The 20,473-nt window shown below is 35.8% G+C and overlaps 1 pseudogene; it reads left to right on the forward strand.

The window, feature by feature from the left end:
- Positions 1-698: 698 nt before the first annotated feature.
- The window catches only part of LOC127658809 (UDP-glucose:glycoprotein glucosyltransferase 2-like), a 34,897-nt pseudogene continuing 15,122 nt past the window's right edge, over positions 699-20,473 (forward strand).

Consider the following 20,473-nt stretch of genomic DNA (forward strand, 5'->3'; position numbering starts at 1 on the left):
ATGAAAACCTGCTCTGGACCTCAGACTGGGGCGAAGGTTTATCTTCCAACAGGACAACGACCCTAAGCACACAGCCAAGATAATAAAGGAGTGGCTGCGGGACAACTCTGTGAATGTCCTTGAGTGGCCCAGGCAGAGCCCAGACTTGAACCCGATTGAACATCTTTGGAGAGATCTGAAAATGGCTGTGCACTGATGCTCCCCATCCAACCTGATGGAGCTTGAGAGGTCCTGCAAAGAAGAATGGGAGAAACTGCCCAAAAATAGGTGTGCCAAGCTTGTAGTATCATACACAAAAAACACTTGAGGCTGTAATTGGTGCCAAAGGTGATTCAACAAAGTATTGAGCAAAGGCTGTGAATACTTCTGTACATGTTTTTTTTTGTTTGTTTGTTTGTTTTATAAATTTGCAAAGATTTCAAACAAACTTCTTTCACATTGTCATTATGGGGTATTGTTTGTAGAATTGAGGAAAATAATGAATATAATCCATTTTGGAATAAGGCTGTAACATAACAAAATGTGGAAAAAGTGAAGCGCTGTGAATTCTTTCCAGATGCACTGTATATGAATCAAAGTTTAATGACATTTATAACTGTTCATCTGTATACTAACAACTGTTAGTATACTGATATAATGTTTGTTATACTGCACTTTATTAAAGTTTTATCTATTTCTTCTTGTAGCAGTGTCTGATTATGAGGGTGGTCTTTGTTGTGCTGGTCCTGCTGAGTGTCTAGCATGTGCTCTCAGCATTTAAGTAGTCATCGCCAATCTTCAGGCCAAATGGGCCATGACCACTCTGTTGCTGAATGGGGGTAATTGCTGAAATGTATCCTTTCTTCTATGACTCACAATTCAACTGAGTGGCATGCTGATGTGTATTTGTCTGATAGAATGATAATCATTTGTAGCTGCATTTTTTAAAATCGATATGGTTGTGGTGCTGACTTAATATCTCACTGTCACTCAGCAAATGCAAAAATTGATGGAAATTTTGCTTTGTTGAATAAAATATTAATGGAAAATTATCTAATTATTTACATCCAGTCTTCAGAGTCTGTCCGGTAGTATTATAACTTGATCATCAAGAAAGCTAGACAGTTTTTGACGGCTGTCCAGGTTAACCTGCTGAAGCTGTCTCTATCTCTCAGGGCTTACTTACAAAACTGTACATGCTTTCCAACAAGTGCTGTAGTGGGCTAAAGCACAGAACTGGTAATCAGAGGGTCACTGGTTCGATCCCCACAGCCACCACCATTGTATTTTTGATCAAGGCACTTAACTCCAGGTTGCCCCGGGGGGATTGTCCCTGTAATAAGTGTGCTGTGAGTCGCTTTGGTAAAAAGCGTCTGCCAAATGCATAAATGTAAATGTCTTCACTTACTTTTCTGTATTTCAAGTTATAAAGATTTTCTTAGAAGTTTCTGATGTCCACAGTACACCAACAACAACAAAAAGAATGTAGAATCACCTTATTCCCTTTGTATTGGTCTTCACTATGTGATTTACCCTTTCTTCTTATCACATAGATAGCAAGTGATGAACCTCCTGGCGGCTGCACTGCTTTTGTAGCTGTGCATAGTCAACATGCTTGCAACACCAAGGATATGAAGAAGCTCCTAAAGGCAGCAGCAGGCAGGCAATTCTGACCAACAATTTATTAAATTCATAGATATTTGGGGATTATATATGTGCATACATAATTGCATGTTAATGGGATTTTATTTTATTTTTTTTATGCATTTGGCAGACGCTTTTATCCAAAGTGACTTACAGTGCACTTACTACAGGGACAATCCCCCCGGAGCAACCTGGAGTTAAGTGCCTTGCTCAAGGGCCCAACAGTGGCATCTTGGTGGTGCTGGGGCTTGAACCCCCAACCTTCTGATCAGTAACCCTGAGCCTCAACCACTGAGCCACCACTGTCCACATGTATTTAGACAATTCTCTGTGTCAGAGCCAAACCTTACTTGCACAAGTCTGATCACCGCTACCCTGGAACTAATGAGACAGATCTGCCTGTAGCTATTCTTTATGCTAAAATCGGCACTAAAGAATTCAACACTTTTCATATGGTGCTTTCAGAGCAGGCAGAGGAGGGCAGAATCATCTATATGCTGTGACATTTTGTGGCCATGAGTATTAGTGTAATTTCACTTTTATACATATACTAATGCCATTTAGTGTGATATTGAAATGTTAAACAATGGTTGCCCTACACGCCGATTTCTCACCGCAGGAGACGAAAAAGGAAAGGATGCTGTTGTCTGGATAGGGTGTTGAATTGGTGACAAAGAGCACTGAGTATAAAGCTGTTGATGACACACCAGTTAAAGGTATCACACAATGTCAGAATTTGCCTTTTGTTTAGCAGAATTGACATGTTTAGGCTATAACTTACAGTATATAGCCTATCAGTGTGTAGTATGTTTTGGGGAAGCTATCTGCTGCTTGCCAAGCTACAACTCATAATTTGAAGTAATTGCTTTAAAACTTTTTTCGGGTGTAATTGCCCTCACCACGTTTAAAAAAAATAAAGTGACATCCATGATTTATACCACAAAAAAGTAGTAAAATTACACGTTTGAGCAATGACTAAAAAAACAAAATCAAATCATTGAAAGGATTTATTTGTAAATCTGTGGGTTTTTAAGTTGTGACAGAAAATGTCATGTCTTGGTTTGTCAAAATACACTACTGAAAAACGGTTATGGTTCTGAAAAATATATTTAATAAGAATATTTAATAAGATTCTATTTAGTTATTTCCTAGCAGAACTATATGTATTACCATATAGTATATTTAGTAATAGTATACATATATTCAATCTATTTATTTTGGTTTATGTCCCATTTTGCACACTAAACCTCTGACTCCATTATGTTAGCTAAACATAGAAGATATGATGTCTCCTGAATATCTGTATTTGCCCAGATTCCAAATCATTTTCCAATGATGATGAGGATGAAAATGATGAAGTCCAAGGCTTTCTGTTTGGGAAATTGAAGTAAGCACTTTGACTATTTTTTTCTTATGTTCTTTAAATGTATCCATAGATAAAAAAATAAATATTGTATTGTGTTATACTGTACTTACCCACAAAAAGTACTAGGCAATGCCATTTAGGGCTGCACAATTAATCGTATTTTATCGTATAATTAATTGCGATCATGATTTCTGCCTCTCACAGTTATTAAAGCATAATCATCTGTAATATTGTTGAGCTAGCAAACAGACATTTTTATAATAGGCTGTGTCTACAGATGATTGGTCAAATTATAAGTGCTTTTGAGTCTATTTTCCCCTCACTTGACCAATCAAGCTCTCTTCAGAAGTTCGCCACTGACCAAGTTTCGAGCACGCATTGACATACGGCGCTGCAGATGTTTACAAGTATGTTTCATAGATCAATTTGATTGATACATGGCTCGCATCAGAAAGCTGGAACATGCTGCCTTTGGAGACTATGTGGAGGTAGGATGAAAATCTTGTGCCTTTCAAACTATTCTGAGACCAGTCATTCAACAACTCTGTCTGTTCAGCCATTAACTGATAACGCAGTAAGTCAGCTGAATAAAATATGGTTGCAGCGTGGTGTTAAAGTGGTTTTAGTGCTGTTCTGTTCTCAATAATCAATAAAAAAATTTTTTTACATCAAAGTAAAGACTTGAGACAGTTTAGCATTGCAGCATGCTAAATTATAACAGAAATATATTACTACTGTTTATTGCAATAATAATAATAAAAACAAATAATTTTTTAAAGAGAATTTAAGTGCAAAAAAAACTTAAATTAATTAATTACATTAATAATTTTGGTCAAAAAGAATAATTTACTTGTTTGTAGTTTTAACACCTTGTTCATCTTGAGAGCTGCTGTTTAATGTAATTTTATTTTTTATTTAAGAAAAAAATATCAAAGCTGTGGCAACAGTATTTTATTTTTTTATTTTTTTATTTTTTTTTTGCCAAATCATGCAGCCTTGCAATAAAAATAAATAAAACTTAATTTCAAAGGGCAGAATAATCGTGATTAATAATCGTGATTAAAATTTTAAGCAAAATAATTGTGATGATCATTTTAACCATTATCTTGCAGCCCTAAAGCCATGGCATAGTGATGTTTCATGTGGTAATAATAATGTCCAATTTATCAGAATCAGTCAAAATGGCTCACAAATCTGTCTAAATTATTATTTAATAAAAAGTTTGAATCAAAATAAATTTTTCTGTAGTCACAAATGCCTGGAAAGGTCATGAAAAAGAGTGGGAATGCTGCATATATCATGGTATTGAACGATTAGCATATTGGTATTTTGTGTACATGGAACCCAAGTACTTCAAAGCTATTACAAAAAAAGTATGGTAGTACTGTACTGGTACATGTTATTACTGTATATTTTTGCATTGTATATTTTGCCAAATGTTGCTTCACCAAATCAAACTCCTTCTAACAGCGATCTTCAATGGTCAATAAATGGCAACTTAATAATAAAAGTAAGCAGATTCTTTATTAATATCATAATGCAAAATCGTGTGTCACTGTGTCCTCCTACACAAATTCTCATCCAGAACTTCAGGAGGAACTTGGAGAACTGAGGAAGCATCTACTTTAAACACCAATGATATGACTCCTCTCAAAGGTGGGCAGGCTGCACTTATTGATGGTCCTCTCTTGCAGTCGGTCTTGTGTTCTGACTCACCCAGTGAGATTTAAGTAATCCTCATGGGCTAGAGAGAACTGTCCACTTGATGAATTGGGAAACAGTGGAAAGGTTGCAGTTTGTACCCCATGCTTGGTGCAGTGATCTGTCCTAGTCGTGTTCAGACATGTTCAATTTTGCTCATTGAGGTTTGGAGCACAAATGGCTAAATAAGTGCAGTTTTAGTCTTGAACTGAAAGATATATTAAGCAATTTATTTTCCTTGAAGTGAAGCGCTCTCAATGATGGCTATTGCAATGGTCTGTTGATTTTGTAATAACTTTGGGTAAAGCAGAGTTCTAAAACCCAGTGGATTTTTTATATATTTATATTAGTCCAAACTATTTAAATAGTTTAGGAATTAAGTTGCATGGTAATCACTGTCATAATAGTTTCACTCCTCGAACATTAATGTTCTAATTAGAACAGGAACTGTTGAAAGAACTTTAATTATAGCACTTGATTTAAATGATTCATATTTCTCATCTTTATTCTAGTTTTTCTTAATTCAGAAGTATAATGTTGCAGATATTTTTCATGGGTTATTAACTCTAAAACACATTTTCCAGGCAGCATCCAGACCTCAGTTTCAGGCAGCATCTCAGATCATGGCTGTGCCAAAGTTCTCTCAAATTGATGCTAGACCTCAGCCAAAGTCTCCCCAGCAAAGCCAGGTAAAAAGTCTAAAATACATTTTTGGTTTATCCAAGAATTCCTATGAAAAATAAATAATATGTACATTATTGCTTTGTGTGTGTGTGTGATTACGTTACCTCCATTGGAATTCAATAAGGAAAAAATGAAGAATTTTTAAATTAATGTTAAAGTGCTTTTTGGAAGGGAGCATTTCTGAATGGTTTCTATTCTCTTTTTCTTTATCCCCTTTTCTCCCAATTTGGAATGCCCAATTCCCACTACTTGGTAGGTCCTCATGGTGGCACAGTTACTCACCTCAATCCGGGTGGCGGAGTACTCAGTTGTCTTGACTTCTGAGTCAATCCGCACATTATTACGTGGCTCGTTGTGCATGACACTGCGGAGACTCCCAGCATGTGGAGACTCATGCTACTCTTCACGATCCACGCACAACTTACCACGTGCCCATTGAGAGCAAGAACGGGATTCACTAATCATGACCACCCCATGTGATTACCCTCTCTTGCAACTGTGCCAATTTGGTTGCTTAGGAGACCTGGCTGGAGTCACTCAGTACACCCTGGATTCGAACTTGCGACTCCAGGGGTGGTAGTCAGCGTCAATACTCGCTGAGCTAACCAGGCCCCCGGTTTCTATTCTTATTAACATTCCAGTCCAATAATTCAAAGAAAATGCCATTTTTTACTATGTTTGCCTGTTGCCAAATCAAGCCTCCCTGGGCACAGGAACATCTTTAACAATATTTATTTAATACATTTTCCACTATGCCTTTTTGAGTGTGTGTAACGGCACAGAATGCATGCATATGCAGAATGTCTAGGTCATTTTTAATGTGTGACTGTGACTTTCTCTACTGCTGCTCAAGACAGCTTTATGTGAAGTGTTCAGAATTTGCTGAGTCAGTTTTATGGTGGTTTACAGTTTGTCAGCATTGCGGATATGGCATCTAAGGGGAAACAGGTTTTCTGAGATTAAAATGAGTTTTTATGACTGGTCTGGGATGTTAGAAAGAGTTGGTACTGTACATGTTTTACTGTCCCCACAGATCACTGACAAGAGTGGCCATAAACAAAGACATACAGAAAGAAATAGAAGAAAACCAAAAGGTATGCTTTACTAAACAAACTTTCCTGATGAGTGTTTTAGAAAGTTTCTGGTGCCATCAAATGGGCCCCAAACTTTCTGATTTACTTTTAAAATATTTATGTCACCACACTGGATTTGAAGAGGCGTTTGGGAAGCAAATAATACGATTATGAATGGCCTCTGTTCGACATGTTCTGTTTGCTTTGGAGTGTCCTGGGTCTCTAAGGCCAATAAATGCAATACAAAAATATTTGACATGTGATAGCGTGTCTATTAGGGTTGGAAATCAGCAGGGACTGATATAGGGTTGTCAACTGGGTTTAAAGGGATAGTTCACCCAAAAAATGAAAATACTCTAATCATTTCCTCACCCTCATGCCATCCAAAATGCGTATGCCTTTCTTTTGTTCTGCTGAACACAAACAAAGATTTTTAGAAGAATATTTCAGCTCTGTAGGTCCACACAATGCAAGTGAATGGTGGCCAGAATATCACAAAGGCATCATAAAAGTAATCGACATGAAAGTACATAGGACTCCAGTGGTTTAATCAATGTCTTAAGGGTAAGAATAGACAAAAATGTAATTCCTTTTCTATAAATCTTATATAAATCCTTGTATCCTTGATGATCATGAACACAGAGCTGAGATATTCTTCTAAAAATGTTCATTTGTATTCTGCAGAAGAAAAAAGTAATGCACATCTGGGATGGCATGAGGGTAAGTAAAATAATTTGTATTTTTAGTTGAACTATTCCTTTTAAGCTCAGTAGGGCTGCAACTAACGATTATTTTAATAGTCGATTATTAGGCTATTCGGCGATTATTGCAACGATTAAACATTAGCTCTTAGCCGATTATTCAGCTTGTGCCCCGGCTTAAAATGTTGTATGAAACATGCTTACTTAACAATAAAGAGGGGAAAAAATTATATTTTAAAAATAACTGTAAATGACATTCACTGAATTAAAGGGGGGAAAAAATACTTTTTATAAGTTTAATTCAGAAAAGAAATTCACGGGAAACAAGACAAAAACACTTGATAACAATAGTTTTTTTTTTTTTACAATTTAAAATTGTCTAAAAAATCCTTAAAACAAGATACATTTATTGAGGAGCAACATATGATATTTAGACATGCTTTAAGAGATTGCATCTTAAATATAAGTGTATTTTGTATATACGTGTATTTTTTTCACTTGGTTCTACTTTTGCGAGTGCAGTAAAGACAAAATATACGTCTATTATAATCTTTTCTCTAAAAGCAAGTCTAAATATCTTGTATGCTACTTCTCAGGTGAATGCATCTTTTTTAAAGGATTTTTAGATATTTTAAATATTATATTCAACATTCTCAGATAACACTTTTTTTTATTCTGCAGTATAGCTGCTGAAGAAAATGTACATTGTTTTAAATTAGTTTTAGAAATTTTCATTGGAAAACAAACCAAAAAGTATTTTGTTGCAGTTTATTATGGGGTGAAGACTTCACTCTCTCACTTTTCTGTTCTCTTCAATCCATCTTTAACTCACAAAAAAGTAAACTCTCTCTTAATAATAAAGCTGCATATTGCCAATTTTCTTCACGATAAGAAATGCACAGTGACACATATATTATGATTCAATAAGTCATGAGACATCGTGTTATAATCTAGCTGCAGCAAGTGCGTGCTCGAGGGATGAGCGTCCCCGTGACAAATTGTGTATCACCCGGATGCAGTTTCAATCTCTCCCCTTAGATCAGGACATTCGCGCAACTCATAGAAGAGGCACTGACCACACAGAGAAATGCCAGAGTTGGAGTTTGTAGTTAATAACATGACCTGCTTCCTTATTATTTGAACTTAAATAAAGCTATAAATCATCAGTTTTTTTTTTACACTTACAGCCCATTTCTATTAAATTATTGTTTAGTTTTACTTTTGAAAAAATGGCAACAAAATTCTCTGTATTAAATAAAATAAATTACCAAACGAAAAAAAGCATTTAATGAAAAAAAAATATATTACCAAACGAAAAAAGCATTAAATAAAAAATAAATTAGAAAATACCAAACTAAAAAAAACTATATATATATATATACCTTTTATTTACACAAACTTAAATTAGCTTTACCTTGTTCTGTAGAAGAAAACAGTCAGCTGAATGACATTCTCAGAATGACTATAAACTCTCAGAACTATTTGTCCAATGCTGAGTTCACTTTCAGAAAATGAACTTTTTAAAACTTTTAAATATTTTAAATCTAACCATCTTTACATCGGATCACATTTACTGCTTCTTCAGAAAATGTACATTTGCATTATGAAGTTAAATTACATTTTAGATGATAATTAAGTTCAGTTGGTCATTAAAAGTTGCTGTTTCCAACACTCTGGCAAAGATAACTGTCGATAACGTTGACTAATCATTTCAGCCCTAAAGCCCAGTAAGGAGTGAGCCATGAGCTAACACCTTTAATTAAGACACTTACTCTAGAGGAAACTGTTGACTGAACAGGAAGTTGATTTGGATTACTGCTAAATATCATGATAACTGAAGGGTATAGCTGTTTTTATCTATCCTGATGTTTACTTTGCAGAGACTATTGAGTTGATAGGAATCCATCCTGGGAGATGCCAGTCTTTTCATTAATGGAATCCACGTTGACCTGGACATTCATAACCCTTTTAGGTATCATCCCAGTACAAGATCCTTGCCTCTTACCAATTACATTCTATCTGCTGTTTAAAGGTGAGGTGTGTAATTTGTTCCAATAGCTGGGCCAAACAAAATTGCAAATATGCATTTACTTTTGATTACCTGTGAAAAATTTGCTTCCACAATCCTAGTGCTGTGGGTGGTTTCTATGGTGTTGCTATGCAGTTTCTTAGTTTTAGTGTCACACTGCGTCCGGATATGCATACTTCCCTACTATGTAGTATGCCAAAAACATTAAGCCTCAGCATGTGTCATTTGTACTAATCGTATTACTGTGAACATTTATAGTCCCAACTATCCTGGACATTCTCAGAGGGGAGGCTAAGATTCTTGAGGGTCTTCATAACCTTGCCATTAAAGGAAACCGCTTCAGTAAGTTCCTGCATATACCAACAGCGTCCACTGTGGACATCCGCCACTCTGCCATAATGGTGAGACACGAAAGACTATTTGAGTGTGGTTACAGAGCTCAACAAAGATTTTTAGAAATAAAATGCTACTCATTTGTTTTCTTGAATGAAATGTTGTGATTGATCTGAGAGCTGGATGTTTGCTTCCTTATTTTTTAAGGCTCTTAATTAATTGAACTGAGGCCGCTGAAAAAATGGTTGGCAACCCTCTGCTCTTTTTTTGTAATTAAATCAAAGAGTCTGTGGCAATTTAACAAATCTTGTTTTGGTCTGGTTTCTAGTGGGTTAATTACATTGAGAAGGACTCCGTGTATCGTCACTGGCCATCAAGTCTCCAGCAGCTTCTTAGAGCAACATTTTCTGGTGTTATTCGAAAAATACGCTGTTACTAATTTAACCTGGTGAGTTGATTATATTCTAAGCTGAATTCCAGCTGTGTGTACAGATTTGTCTTCGGATGTTTATCGCTGATGCAGGCCTGTTTTGCTTGACTTATTTGTTCTAATGCTAAATTGTAAGCTGCCAGATTTGCATTGCTCAGCAGTTGTTGTGAGAATTTCAGCTCATTGTGTTTTTAGTCAATTGGCTTTTTTTCAAGCATATTTTAAATTGGTATAAACTCTTTTCTTCTAATAGGTATGGCTGCCCCTGTTAGTCCATGAGAAGAGTCTTAAGGGGGTCGCACACCGAACGCGCAGCGCAGCGCCGCGCCACGTCTAGAACAACTCGCAGGTATCGCACACCGGACGCGCACATTCTATTCGCGCAAGTTCAATTTTGAATCAACTCCTGGTAGAAGTCTAGAAGAGCTGCAGGATGGGTGAGTTTTAACTTGATGTATTATTTATTTTTTATGTTAATTGAATAATAGCTGATGTTTGAACGTTAATCAAGTAAAAGTGTCTATCACGTTGTTAAGTCTGTTATTTTGTTGTAATGTTATCCGTTGTCTTGGCAACTATGTTACATAATACAATAGTATATATTTAGCTAGCGTTTAACCCGAGTGAAAAGTATGAGAGTATGGTTAGTATGGTAGAGTATTGAAAAATGGCACAACAGGGGAAAATGAAAGATTTAAAAGGGCTATGTTTGTTATATATTTTTTCCAATATGACTTTATTTAAGCTGTTAAAATAGGAATGTTAAACTAAATGTATATTGCAGCACAGGGTGAAGTCAGTATGTACATTAACGACGATTTGAGACAAATAAATGTAAATTCAATACAACTATGTAAATGGCGCTCTGTGGCGCGGCAGGGTTTTGAACAAGGTCCTGAGCCGTAGCTGGGCGCCGCGGACAGGCGCCGAATGGCGCCGCCGGTGTGTGTACACTCATAGAGAATAATGTGTTCGAATTTTAAAGACATGGCGCTGCGGCGCGGCGCGGCGCTGCGCGTTCGGTGTGCGACCCCCTTTAGTCGACCAAGTTTTGATTGGTCAGTTGGTCGACGTATTATCGCTAGTTGGACGCTAGGTGGTACTATAGGGTCATTTTCGTTAAGCCTACACAATAAACAAGACACCTTGGTTTCAAACTTTGAACTTAATTTTGTATTTATTTTAACTAAAAGTGCATTTAAAGTATGTGTTGTTCAGCTATTAGAAAGATGGCTTGACAACAGTTGTTTCCAACACTCTGGCAAAGAACCTACTTCATCAGTGCATTATCTACTGGTCGGGTAATTCGTTGTCTGGGAAAATACATCATGTGTGTGATAACATTTGTTTTGTTCCCTCCTTTAGAATATATATATATAGCTCACAATATCCAATTACATTGGCAGCCCCTGGGCTGAGGGAACGTGAATATTCTTGATTTATTGATTTTGCATAGAAAATGTAATTAATTGATAGATTTTATTTTTTAATCAAATATATTTCTATATTCAAATTACATTCTAAACAGCAAATAAATAAATAATAAAGTGATTAAAGAATAATATATATATATATATATATAACCACTTTTCCATTTACCATCAGGCAAGTATCTGTCTAAACATGCAGGCAGAAAATTACTTACACAAATTAATACATAAAAACAATTATAAATGTAAAAATAATCATTATAATTATGATAATAATCACAGTTCGAGGTGAATGTGTTTTTGTATTTTATGTTTTAATCACAGATGTATAGGCTGCAGATTTATGGTCACAATGAACTGTTCTGTGGAAATAAAGTGAACTGAACTCAAAACACCTCCTGAGCTGAGATGTCTGAGGACATTTTTACAGCACTCTCATTGACGATACTGTTCATGCAACAACAACAAAATCAGAAGACTGAAACAAAGAGTGAGAACCTTTCACATACGCGTGTTCCACTATACTGCACGCATCAGTGCATCATACATGTGTGCATAGGCCTATATGCTTTTCTGTCATCTGTTCTTAATAATAAAATAAAGTGTGTTTCTTCAAGCGCGTGTCTGTGTGTCATCGGGCAAATTATTGTAATATTAATTTGATAATAATAATAGTCTAATAATAATAATAATTTAATTAATGGGAAAATGAGCCAAATATCGTCTTGACATGGTTAAAGGCATCAGCTATTGGCGATCACTCTGACCATCATCGATCCCCGAGATCATCATCAGTCGGCACAACCCTACTGTGCATTTCTCTCTATAAATTACAAAATGTTCAGAGTGTCTCCTTGCTGGTTTTTCTGACACATTCTGAATCATTACCACTTATGCCGGTGTCACTGTGGCTCGCTTCGTGCATGCGCTTGTAAAATTTATATTTTTTTAGGCTCATTATTAAGGTATAATATTTATCTGTAATGTAGAAGAACATTGTTAGCAATGTTATTAATGACATCATTTATCAGCCCTGGAACTTAATTCATTTTTTGATGCCCCCAAATATATATATATATGTTTCAATTAATATAATAAACATGCGACTAGTCGACTAATAGCTTAAATTAACGCCTGCTAGTCGAAAAAATATTTAGCTTATTATACAAAATAGCCATTGTGGGTTCTAATACAGATATTTCTATTTTATAATGTGGGTTTGAAAGTCTTCAGAAAATTGCACAATTACTGTTAATCTCCAGAACATCGATGAATATAAATGTACTCATTGTCAAACCAATGTTTTTTTAATGCATGTCAAACATTTCTAAGCACACTGAGTCTTTCTGTTGAAACATGGATGTGAATGAACCTTTGCTTTTAGGCTGGAGGAGTGTTCTATAGGTGGAGTGGTTTAGGTGCGCCACCATTGGCTCTGTTCAATGGTGTTCCACTCAGTAGTGAGGGGATGGACCCAGAGGAGCTGGAGACTGTTCTACTGCAGTTCATCATGGAAACTACAGACTTCTTCCAGAGAGCTGTCTTCATGGTAATACGCTACCTTTATTTAGCTTGTCAGCTATTTTACTGTTTACTGCCTTCCTGCATTGCAGACACTTAGGACCAAACAACTCTTTGAGGTATTCACCTGAGATGCTTTTTAAACTGCCTTGAAGGAGCTTCCATGCATGATGAGCTCCTGTTTGCTGCTTTTGCTTTTTTCTTTTTTTTCTTTTGCTTTTGACTCTCCGGTCCATTTCATTTTGTAAATTTTTTATTTTAATTCATAAGTAGGCACAATTTATAGTTGTCTACAAACAAATCTCTAAGCACATTTTAGTGACTCTTTAGTGAGTCCAAAATTTGAATTGGTAGTGTACTTTTAGTGCAGTGTTGTTCTTTACTGTAATGTCTGTTGCAGCTATGCAAAAACAATATTCAAGTGTTTTTGTTTTGTTTTGTTGGAAGTACATTTTTACTTCATGCTGGCCATCTTGAATGTAATCTTTTATTGTAGTTGGTTGGCAAACTTTGAGCAGTTTCCCTTCATTATACAGGATCAAATCCCTGAAGGTGGACTTCCTGATTGAGCAGGCCAATGTAGTTCCCTGTATCAATCCCCTGATTCTGAATTCTGAGAAGACATATCTGGATTTCACTGCCTCACCAGGTGGGTTTTGTAATTACCTGAGCCAAAGATCACTATTATTAATCTGTCACCATCACTGTTACATCATAACCATAACACTCTTTACAATCCCCATCACAATAACATCTTCACTGCATTGCCATCATATCACATCATTACCACTGTCATCTTTAATGTTTCTTTTTTATCAAATGTATTTCTTTATTATTTTTTATTAGTAAGTTATGAAACAAACACTGGCAGATGACTGGGATGACACCACTGTTCTCATACATGGACTCAAGTGACAAGACAGCAGTGGTCTCTAAGAAAATCAAGTTTTTCATCAGAGATGGTGAGTCAGGAGGAGATTTTGATGTTGACCTAGTTTTTCTTGTGCTCTGCTCATAGGAACCAATATCCTAAAAATCCAATGATGGAACATATGAATTATATTATTAATATAGATGTCCTTTATTTGTATGATGTTTTTTTTTTATTTTAAAATAATTATATATATTTTTGTTTACAGATTATATTACTTTTTAATGGCATGTTTGACAAAGCAGTGCCAGTACTGCTATCTTAAATGTTGGTTTGTTTATATTATTATGAAAAACATTATTAGGTTTTCAAAAATGTAACACATTCAATTCTAATATAGTATTTTTTTTACCAAAGCTGCTGTATCAAAACATGCATTATTCTTATGTAATTTTTCTTGTTCCGCTGTAGAGGAGGAGGTGATGTACAGAGTGACCATGTGGACTGTAGCGGATATTGAACAGGCCTCTTGGAGGCAGTTGCTGTGGAACACCTTGAAACATTTGATGAACTACGGTTTTTATTTCCAATTAGTTGTATCCACAGGAAACACATCTTTAGAGAGCTAAAATACATGTGCATCATTGTAGCCAATATGAGAACAATTAATCTTTGAAGGCATACTTATGGTGTAGATTAATCCATATGTCTGAATTGCTGTGGATTCCCATTAGATTGAGTGCAAATTAAGAAAAAATAACTTAATAAGCCATGGCAAACATTTACATTCATTGCATTACAAAAATGTATAGTTTTGTCTTCTAAATCATGTCCTCTGCTGTTTACATAATAGTAACCTTATCAACACCATAAGAGAATGTCATCCCTGATGACATTTACCTCACAGATGTCTATGAAATGTTTGTGTTTTCCTCAAGATGTACATTTAAGAGCTTCTTCTACAATACGTAATTTAAACATTACCTGTATAATGTTAGATAAACATTGAATAGGTGTTTCATCTATATTTATAATGATTGAATGTTGCAATAAAACGTGACCCTTTCCATATGATGATGCTGTATTTCACGAATGAACATCTGCTTTCTGGGATATGTTGTGTGACAAAACTGTTGATATATAAAAAAAAATTCACCTGCAATGTATATCAAATGTCTCTTGTTAAATGCTATTCTAAAATTATCAAAACATTGTAAATGATGAGTTTGCTGTTAAATTGTCAACCACAAAAACTACGCTTATGATCCAGTGCCTTATTTTAAGTAACCAGACCCAGATCATTTAAGCCATTTAGAATTGCACTAATGTCACTGGTATGTTGTGTGCTAATGGGTCTCTGATTGACAGTGTTTGCTTGCAGAAATCCATCGGCTCTAACTGTTGTGTGGGGTAATCAATAACCCCAGTGGAAAACCCACTGAAGACAATAACGGTCTGTACCGAGCCATGTCCTCACCCAAAGCAGCAAGAACACACTTGATTTTACCTTAAAACTCCTCAAAGAAGAAAACGTTGAGCTCCTGAAACAAGGCACCAAGATTAAGCACTTAAACAGGTCAGTGGAGTGTGAAATGTGGTGTCTGGGTAATGTGGAATTATGTGTTGAACATTTTGAATAGGACTTTATCTGAAGACACATTTTTTTTTTCCAGCCTTCCTTTTCTTTTCCAAATAATTTTTCTACCTTATTTTATCTTTTCATTTATTATGTCCATTGAGTTCTGTTGGTAGATGACAATATGTCTTCTTTCTCTCTTGTCAGTCTGTGGATGGACTTGCAGTACCGAAGAGTCTGTTGCAGAATTACAGATTCTTGTTGTTCTCTATGTCTTTAAAGCATTCTAACCCATCCTCTTTACCTTCCAAATGTTTGTTTTAAATCTAATATTTCCAGATCTGAAATCTGATTCGGTGAGTAACATTCAATGCCATTGTTAAATGTACAGAAAAACAAAAACGGTTTGAGTACACCAATAAAGTGGCTCTAATGCAATATTTTATTTATACAGAGCCTAAAACCAAAGCTTACCTAAAACTTTTAACAAAAGTGTTCTCTGAATCAAAGGACATATAGCAGCACATGTCCTCCCTTGTGTCCTCCAAAGCAAACAACATCAAAAACACACTTCTTACTGTTGATTTCTGATATCACCAAGAGAACATGATACACAAGGTGGGTCTCTCTTCCTCTCTCAGGTTTTCCCTCAACCCATGACCACATCCAATAGAAACTGCTCAACCACATTTGTCTCAAACTAAGAGACAACTACATTTCCGGGAATGGTCACCCTTCAAATCTAGGGGGCCTTATTTCAAGAGTGCTAGCACTAAGCACAGCTTAGTAATATGTGCCAAGTCAGCGGGCATCGCCATGAGGTTTTGGTATCTTCATGCAAGCATGAGCTAAGTCTAGGCGCAAGTGGGTTTGGCTAAATTGCACCTAGTGGTCTGGGTCAAGTGCAGTTTAATGGTGAGGTTCTTCCATATATTCACATTCCCACACTATAGTGTGCCATGAAATATTGTCAGGTGTGCCATGTAAAATTACACAAAATAAATGAATGCATGAAAAAAAAATCATAATAATTTCAGGGATCCAAACTCCTCACCTTTTGGAGAAATTCACTGTTTTGAAAGCATAATTGGTCACTTTTCTGATTGTAAAGAGCAATGATTAATGTGCATAAGTGACTGATATTTAGACGTGTTAAGGGTCTTTCACATGACTCCTGTCAACACTGCAGAATACATTGAAGTCTATGCAGTGAGGCCACTTTACACCAGTGTTTTTCACACATACGTTTTTGCTTCATAATGTCTTTGAGAGTACTAAGCAACAAGAAATATTTAAAAACTGTCCAAATTTGTGAAGAGATTGCATGTCTCATAATTGCTTTTAATTAAATATTACCTTATCGTTGACGAATATCAGAGACCCCAGTTATTGAACTAATTTAAATTCACCAAGAAAATGCTTAGACCTAAACATAAATTAGTCTCTTTATTACTTTCTGCTATCAAAGCACCTGCAAGCTTTTTTCTCTCTTCCAAATACATGTTTTCAATGTTTATTGTGCACACCTCCCGCTTTTTTATGGCAAACTCGTAAAATCGCCTCTCTGTGACTCTTTCTGTAACTCTTGTCATGTGGAGGGTGATGCGGCGCTTGATGCTGTGTTCAGCCTCCAGAACCAAATTAAAACTGGCACGAGAAGTCATCTGTCCGAGGCAAAGACGCAAAATCTAATGTAATTGCCTCAGCATCAGTCTTTCTTGTAATAATTTAATTATGCACATGCGAGCACCCAGTTTAAATCAAAGCAGACGTGTTTTGTTCATATTTTAATAGTATTCGGGTTTTTTAAATATTGCGTTGTTCATCTGCTTCGTGTGGTGGGTCTGTTTTTCATCTGTTCTCTTCATAAATAAATAAATGCATAATGCTCGTCCTGTAAGTTCATGATTAAAAATAAATATGTGAACTAAAATAAAATCTATTAAATGTCTTAATAAAATATGAAAATTAAAATGACATAATAGTCATAATAATGTAATTATATATTGTGACGGACGATGAGAAACTCTAACGCAATGTGATTTGTTTTTTTATTTATTTATTTTTGCATAGCCTAATTTCAAACATTACAAGTAAACACTCTACTAAGACGGACAGAAAACATGGACAAGTGCTTGAAAAGGAAAAATATTGACGATGGTTAGCATGTGGGATAGTGGCGTGCCATATAATTTTTTAGTCATAAAAAGTGTTCTGTGGCAGAAAAAAAGGTTGGGAAACACTGCCACAAGCATTAGCAGTGTAAACAAAGACAGCACATTCATAAAAAAAAGGTTTGTATTATTAAAAGGGTCGCATGCAATTAATAAGAGGAATAGAAATATTTACATTCTTTTAAGCATTAACCTTGTTGAATGTCAGGCATATTTCTATGACAGTGGCATGTTCCTTTTATATGGATGGAAAATATGGTTCAGGATTTGGATGTAGGCTCCATTAAAATGATAGACAATGTAAGTATTATTAATCAAATTGATTTACTGACATACAAATCATAGCTAGTATGAACAGTGATTGTATTGGCCTTCAGGTTAGGCTGTGGATCAATGGATCGTTTTGTTGTTGTTGTTGCTGTTTTTCATGCACCTCATTTCATTTATTAAAACAAAAAACTTAAACCAAAAATATTTCTAAATTAAAAAATTATGCTTCCAGTGAAACAGAAATATAATAAAGTGGTCAAAAATCTTATAAAACAACCTCTCCAAAGCCAAACATCTTACACTCTGGCTTCTTTTTCAGTGACTTACAAATCACTCTACAAAAATACCAATACAAATTATGTCATGAATACAACTGTAAAAATAAACATACTAATAATTGAAAAGTAAACCATGACCTCAAAGTTTTACACAAATGTCATAAATGTTTGTTTCATAAAATGGCTACAACAGTGCTTGTCAGGGACATATTTTGATGTTCTACTATGAGCTTCATTACACCTGGTGGAATCTCCAAACTGCAAATGCCGGAACTGAATTTAGACTTTGCGCTGTAAACAGACATACTGCTGAAACATCTTAACCCATTTTTAACATATAATACACTAGGGCTGGGCAATATGTGCAAAATGTTTTTCCGATTATTGCCTTATAAGAACTGAACTCACAGCAACTCCTGAGATGATCAGAGAAAAATTGCAGAATTCTCATAGACTACATTATTCTTGCAAACAGTTTTCCGATTAATGAAACAGAGAAAAAAAGTGTGATAACTCTTTACATACGCCTGTTCCACAAAACATGAGACCTGTTCCAGCTCATGCTGCATGCCTCTAAACAAATAGCGAATCAGACACGGGCATTGGCGGCTTTTCTTTTGTCTGTTCTTAAAATTTAATAACGTGTGTTTCTTCAAGTGCATGTCTTTGTGTCTTGCAGCATTTCTTGTGATGTTTCACTCTGAGATGTCTTTTTGGTCACCTGTTGTGGGTAGATTTGCAAACTGGATTCAGCCTCATCGCATTTTGCAGTGGAAGGTGGCCAATTTCAAACCCTGAGCTACTGTTTAATATATTTGTCGACTTCCCAGATCCATGGTTTTGCCATTTACCGATATTGATGAAGATCATCTGTCAATGAGTGTCGCAATCAGCATTGGTATATTTTGCAGATATTGTTGTTATCCACTTACATCATTCTATCGCCCAGCCCTACAATACACCCACAGTCTGCGTGCATACACTCACAGATAGAATAAACACTTTCACCTACGGCCACTCGTGCTTTGCGCTGGTATGTAAATTGCACTTAGAATTAGCACTCTCATGAAAATTAAAGAAAGAGAGCGTTCCATTTATCCCAGCATTCATGAGTTTTATTGTTGTTAATTGAAGATGGCAAAGAAAGACATGTTTGTTTCCCTCAGATCTCTTGCCTGAGCCCTGGAATGGCTGTATTATTGGATGGCAGGGTGATGTGTTGTGCTGATATTAGCATTTTCTCCCCTCTCCTAAGGGGCAAATGTTGGAAACTCTAATAATCTGACTCTGCAAAGCATGTACACCCGAGATTTGTTTATAGGCAGTGAAGCCATTTTTTATTACTAGTCTGATAAATTAAAATGTTTAGTGATTGATTAATGCTACATGGTTTCCTGTGGTGACACATTTTTCATGGACCTAACCAACTTTAACATCCTCTCAAAATACTGAAATAACTACTTGCACATGTGCCCCCTTTAGTTGTCAATAACTCACTGAAAATGTCCTTATTGCAGTGTAATCAAAACAGACTAATGAACCAGTATTTTATTTTATTTTTTTACTAAAGCTGTTGGTTCAGTTGGTTATCCCAAAACTGATTTCACCTTAGATTCCACCCCCACCCCATGCTCCTCTCGTCTCTTTTCTCTTTTCACAAATTGTATTGTTGTTTGTATATTTGCATCAATGTTAGTACAACCATGAGGACTAGCATCAGCTGTTTACCACTGTATCTAGGTAGCGACTTTGCTTTATCATTTGTGAACTGTTCCCTTGACCACCTTTTCTGCTTTCACCAAACAAAACAACTCTGGCACCAAAAAAAAAAGTGTGTGAACGCATCCAAATGTACATTGTGGACTTATATAGACGTTTGTTTTAGCCCATTTTCTCAATATGCCTCCTGCTCTCATAATAGCAAATATGACATTTGGTGAGTTGTGTAGCTGAATGATTTAAAGGCTATTTCGCCCCAAAATTAAAAATTTGTCATCATTTATTCCCCTTCATGTTGTTTCAAATGCTTATGAATTTCTTTCTTCTGTAAAACACAAAACAGGATGTTCAGTCCCTAGACCCCTGTACAGAAACAAACAGGCATGATATCATTTAGAACAAAATCTGTCCACAAAAAAAGGTGTTTTTCAGTTAGATTTGGTGGTTCATAAGATCTTTTCTGTCTCGTCTGTACCTGCTGCTAAACACCTTCTTACTGTCACATTATCAGTAGGTGTGATCTGGAGCTCCACCTGCTTTAACACTGACAGCTAATTCCCTTTCAGTCAAATAAGACAGAGACAGTTTAGCAGAGACAGATAACTGCTATTAAAATTAATGGGAGAAATTGGAACGGCCAACCGATATAAAAGGAAGTCCCGCCTTACAGGTAAAAGATACAGACATTGTCATA

The sequence above is a fragment of the Xyrauchen texanus genome, chromosome 18 (assembly GCF_025860055.1).
Source record: "Xyrauchen texanus isolate HMW12.3.18 chromosome 18, RBS_HiC_50CHRs, whole genome shotgun sequence".
In the NCBI taxonomy this organism is placed as follows: domain Eukaryota; kingdom Metazoa; phylum Chordata; class Actinopteri; order Cypriniformes; family Catostomidae; genus Xyrauchen; species Xyrauchen texanus.